Source organism: Abramis brama (assembly GCF_963993115.1).
Source record: "Abramis brama genome assembly, chromosome: 9".
NCBI lineage: Eukaryota > Metazoa > Chordata > Actinopteri > Cypriniformes > Leuciscidae > Abramis > Abramis brama.
Window position 1 is genome coordinate 26851988 of NC_139971.1, and position 6000 is coordinate 26857987.

The following is a 6000-nucleotide window of genomic DNA, read 5'->3' on the forward strand; positions in this document are numbered from 1 at the left end:
TATGATGGCGCGGCTGTTGCCACAGCGCGCGCTGGACATTCAGCGCGCAGCGAGCTCTCTCCGCTGCGGCGCGACCTTCCCGCTCAGGGAATTTCAGAAGATGCTAGGTCTCATGGCCTCAGCATCACCAGTTCTTCAGTTGGGCCTGCTCCGCATGCGCCCCTTGCAGTTCTGGCTGAAAGCGCGGGTACCGTGCAGAGCGTGGGTATCCGGTCGGCTGCGTCTCAAGGTCAATCAGAGCTGTGTTACAGCTCTAAAACCTTGGACAGCGAACGACTGGTACCAATCAGGTGTAAGCCTGGGGACTTCCTCGAGAGTGAAAGTGGTGTCGACGGACGCCTCCACCTCGGGATGGGGAGCGCTGCTCGAGGGCAGACCGTTCTTTGGCCTGTGGTCAGAACGAGAAAAGCTCCGACATATCAACTGTCTGGAAATGCTGGCAGTGGAAAACGCGCTGACGCGCTTTCGTCCCCGAATCAAGGACCATCACGTCTTAGTCCGTTCGGACAACATGTCTGTGGTGTCCTACATAAATCACCAGGGCGGTCTCAGATCCCGAGACCTGTACAGGTTGGCGGAACGCCTCCTGGTTTGGGCTCAGCACAACTTGCGCTCGCTGAGAGCAGTTCATGTGCCTGGGCTACAGAATCTGGGTCCAGACAGACTGTCCAGAAACAACATTCCCACGAGCGAATGGTCTTTACACCCACAAACAGTCCAGCTGCTGTGGGAGAGATTTGGCAGAGCGGAAGTGGACCTCTTCGCGTCCCACGAAAACGCTCACTGCCCCGTGTTCTTTTCCAAGAACGAAAGCGCGCTGTCCCAAAGGTGGCCTCGCTGTCCGCTCTATGTTTTTCCCCCCGTCTCCCTCCTTCCTCAGGTGATAGAACGGGTGAGGGAAACGAAATGCTCAGTGCTGCTTGTAGCACCACTTTGGAAGAACCAACCATGGTTTCCAGATTTGATGCAGTTAGCAGACACTGCCCCGTGGCCAGTGCCGTTGAGGAGGGACCCCCTCTCGCAGGCCAGGGGCTCGATTTGGCACCCTCGACCAGAGTTGTGGTCCCTCCACGTGTGGGCGCTCAACGGTTACCCGCTGATCTCTCAGTGGGAGTGCTAAATACTATCACTCAGGCTAGAGCTCCGTCGACTCGACGGCTCTATGCTTCAAAGTGGTCGGTATTCTCCAGCTGGTGCACAGCTCGGGGATGTTCACCCCTCGATTGTGAGGTGACGGAGGTTCTCTCCTTCCTACAGGAGCTGTTGGATAAGGGCAGAGCCCCCTCCACGCTCAAAGTTTATGTGGCGGCTATCGCAGCGTTCTCTGAAACAACGCATGGTCAGTCAATAGGAAGGAACGATTTGGTCATCCGCTTCTTCAGGGGAGCTAGGAGGCTGAATCCTCCCAGACCTCCCTCAGTCCCTGTATGGGACCTCTCTACGGTTTTGGAGGCCATGAAAGGTTCCCCTTTCGAGCCCATCCAGACGATTAGCCTCAAACATCTGTCATTTAAGACAGTGTTCTTGCTGGCTCTCGCTTCAGTGAAGCGCATAGGTGACCTGCACGCGCTCTCGGTGAGCCCGACGTGCTTGGAGTTTGGGCCTAATGACTCAGGAGTCATACTCAAACCTCAACACACCGTTTCGGGCTCAGGTTATTTCCCTGTCTGCCCTGCCGGTGTCGGAAGAGGAAGGAGACTTAAGTTCTCTTTGCCCTGTTAGGGCTTTAAGAGCTTATGTGTCTCGCTCTGCTGTCTTCAGACAGACTGAGCAGCTGTTTGTCTCGTTCAGTGGACGTTCCAAGGGAATGGCTGTTTCGAAACAAAGCCTATCCAGATGGATAGTTGACGCCATAGCGTTAGCTTACACTTCCAGGGGTCTTCAGTGCCCACTGGGTGTCAGAGCGCACTCCACGAGAGGCGTTGCCTCGTCGTGGGCCTGGTCTAGTGGGATATCCTTACAGGATATATGTATAGCGGCAGGTTGGGCCTCGCCGTCTACATTTATCAGGTTTTATAACCTAGAGGTTCCCGCCTTACAGGCTAAGCTGTTGTCGGTGTAGCTGAATCAGTAGTCTGATTGGAACACTGAGATCGCAAGCGCAGCGCGCTGCCGACTGTCATATGGGCAGTATTGCGTAAGACCCACATTCCCACATTAGTCAGGCTCTTGCCTTGACTATGTGATGTCATATTATCGCGTCTGCGGACGCTGCTATATATGGGGACGGAGGGTTCCCCCTCCTGTTCTAGGACTCTCTGTGAGTCCCTCTAGTGATTGTGCACTGTAAATCCTGGGCTTCGCTTCCAGGTTTATTGGTGTTTCATCCCTGCACGCACGGCGTTTTACATTGGGTTCCCGCAGCGTCTTAGCTAAGACGCAGTACGAGAGAACTCTCGTAAGAGAACGTACTCGGTTACTAACGTAACCTCGGTTCTCTCTAGAAGAGGGAACGAGTACTGCGTTCCCCGCCGTGCGTACGATTCACTCTGGTTCGCTTCGGCGATGAAATAAATCAAGTGAGTCAGCCTTTTCGAGCTACCTTTATAAGGCTAGGCCACGCCCGTTTCGGCGGGAAGTGGCAAGGAGGGCGCAAAGCGCCCTCATTGGTCTGATGTTGCATCAGCCCTCGCTCGATAGGCTTATGCAGTTGCCGCAGAGCAGCCAATGAGCGAGCGAGCCGTCTCGCCTATGGCTGTATGCTGCTGCAAATGCGCTTTACAATATTACAAAATTAAGGATAATTTTTTGCTTCAGTATTTCGTGAAAAGAGACTTTTCCCGCAGCGTCTTAGCTAAGACGCAGTACTCGTTCCCTCTTCTAGAGAGAACCGAGGTTACGTTAGTAACCGAGTACGTTTTCTTGCGTGGCTGGATGTTAGACTCATGAACAATAATCACGTTGTTTGCATTCGCCAAAATTGATTAGCCGAAATCAAAACGTGGACAGTGAAAGGAAATTACCGTTAGCGCGAGACGAGTCCGGCTTGAAGCGGAAGCGACCAGACGGCAGAGGATGTTCGCAAATCAAACAATGATTTGTCTCAAAACAGTGATTAAAAAAAGCTGTGATTGGATGATGACAGGTGTCGGTGATCATTCTCAAGTGTCGTGGTCAGCACTGCTGCTGTTGCTGTTGTATCAGTCAGTGGTTTATCAGCTTGTCAAAAAACGGGACACGGGAGGTCACGCAAGGGACAAATAAATTAGGCCCAAAATGCGGGACGTCCCGCCTAATTCGGGACAGTTGGCAACCTTAGTGACAGTATCATCCTAAACCAGCAACCCTTCGCTCAACAGCACCATCTACAGGCCGATGAGTGTACAGTCACTAAATGTGCACATAAATTAATTTATTTTATACCCCCCCCATGGATGAAATTCTACGAAACTTAGCATACCCCCAGAGGATGTCAAGTTAATCATACACATGAAATATGGTGCAGTTCTGAACATCTCAACTGAAGATAGGGGCGATTAAAGCAGAATAATATTGCATTTTCATTTTTTATGGGAGGGGCGCAAATCACAAATGAGTGATTATGGGCTAGGTTGATGTGGGCCCTTAAGAGCAACATACCATAAAAATGTCTTCATCCTCGGTGCCATGGTTCAGGTAGTTATTTAGGAAAAACTGCATTTTTTGGGTTTGGGGGGGCCCAGCGCGGGGGGGGAGTGAAATTTTTCCGCAAACAAAATTTTTTCCGTAAAAGTCTAGTGGGGCTACATGCCCACCAAATTTCATGTTCCCCGGTGTTTCGGTGTCCCTGGTATCGTTGACGAAAAATTCAGTAGATGACGAAAAAAAAAAAAAAAAAAAACTTTGACAATCCCTATATGACCGCTTTCGCTAGCTACGCTAGCGGCGGTCATAATAAAAGTTCTACATATACCTCTATATCCCTTCTTTTCTTTGAAACCATTTTTGATAGGAAACTAGTTATGTTGACATAAAATAAAAATGTTCAATGGCAATGACAAGATGTAATAGTGGTATTTTTTTATTACATTTTTATATTGCCATTGGTTTAATGGGTAATTACAATACCAATGTACTAATTACCAATTTACAATTTACTAAATACTAATCTTTTTTAATTTAATTACTTTCTGGACTCGGGTGGACTGGACTCGGACTCGGCCTTTAAGAACTCGGACTTGAGTCCAACTCGGCCCCTTTTGGACTCAGACTCGGACTCGGACTTGATGTTTAAGGACTTGGTCTTGACTCGTACTCGACAAAGGTTGACTCGGACCCAAATGTTGTAGAAAGATATTGATAGCTGTATAATTTTAAATTCACGAACATCACTAAGGTTTCCTATTCTTCGCGGAATAAAAAAATTAAATAAAGAGCAAGTTTCTCCAGTCTTAATTACAATTAATGCCTTCTCTAATGCTTCTGGACTCAAACTTAATTTATCCAAGTGTGAAATTATTTGCTTATTTGACAATGTAGAATCTGAAATTGAAAATATACCAGTTAAAAATGAAGTGAAATATTTGGGGATTCATATAACGAAAAATGTAGTAGACAGTTTCTGAATTTTTCTTCATGACTATCCAAAACAAAATATATTTTTATTAGTTGGCTACAAAGAGATCTTTGAGTCTTTTTATCCAAAGCAGATGGATTATCCAGATTTGTGTACCCTTCCCTGTCTTTAGCTGTAGATAATCACACCTCCAAAAATATTGATAAGATTTTTCTTGATTTTACTTGGAATAATAAATCTCACAAATTGAAGAAATATATTTTAGAAGGAGTGAGGGGGGTCTTAAAGTCTTGAATTTTGATGATACTAACAACACGTTCAAAATTAATTGGTTGAAGAGATGCTTGCTTGGGTCAGATTCTATGTGGTATTTTATCCCTAATAATGTATATTTAAAAGGGTAGGTGGGCTTTCTTTTTTGATGAAATGTAATTACTCCACTGGTAAATTACCCACTGAATTGGCTAGATTTCATCAACAAGCTCTGTTAGCCTGGAAATTGGTTTACAACCGCAACTTTTCCCCCCATAAAACCATCTTATGGAATAAAATGAGAAATTTTTAAAAAATTATTAAAATTAGAAATGGATCAATCTTTCTTGATAAATGGTTTAATAAAAACATTTTTTATTGCTGATCTATTCAACTCTAATGGTGATCTGTTATCTTATGAGAGTTTTATGAATATATACCAATATCCTGTACCGTTTAAAGAATTTAACTCTGTTATAAAGGCTATTCCAAATGGTTTAATATGTCTGATGAAAGCTTCCCTTACCCATGAGTCATGTTCTAAACAATTATCCTTGTTATGTTTGGGAGGTGTTTTGCTTTTACAGTGCTATGCATAAGTTTAGACACCCATGCTAAAGTTGACTAAAAAGAGGAATAAAAAAAATCATCTTTTGGAAATTGAACTTAATGCCTTAATTAAAAAAATTAGGAAAAATCCAACCTTTAAGGACACCAATTTTCTTTGTGAATGAATAATGTATCGTAAATAAATAAATGTTCTTCCTTAAAATACAGGGTGCATAAGTCTGTCACCTATGTTAAATTCCCATAGAGGCAGGCAGATTTTTATTTTTAAAGGCCAGTTACTTCATGGATCCAGGATACTGTGCATCCTGATAAAGTTCCCTTGGCCTTTGGAATTAAAATAGCCCCACATCATCACATAGCCTTCACCATACCACCATACCATGCGAATGACGTCAGACAGATATAACGGTAGCCTAGCGGTGCTGAACAGTGTACCATAGGGGAAAAAGGCAGAAAGCCATTGTTTATGTGAACAGTAGATCTAGATGTGATCCGTCCATTTTATAGTCTACTTATATAAGCCTATACAAAAAAATAATTTACCTCAGTAAAACTCTCAGTCCAGCGATGACTTCTCATCCAAAGGGGAGTCCGGCTTTGCACGCGATGGGCACGTACCCCTTGCTTATATACCCTCTGTTTTTTTCGCAGGCTTTGCACTTGGTGTGAAATAGTAACGTTTA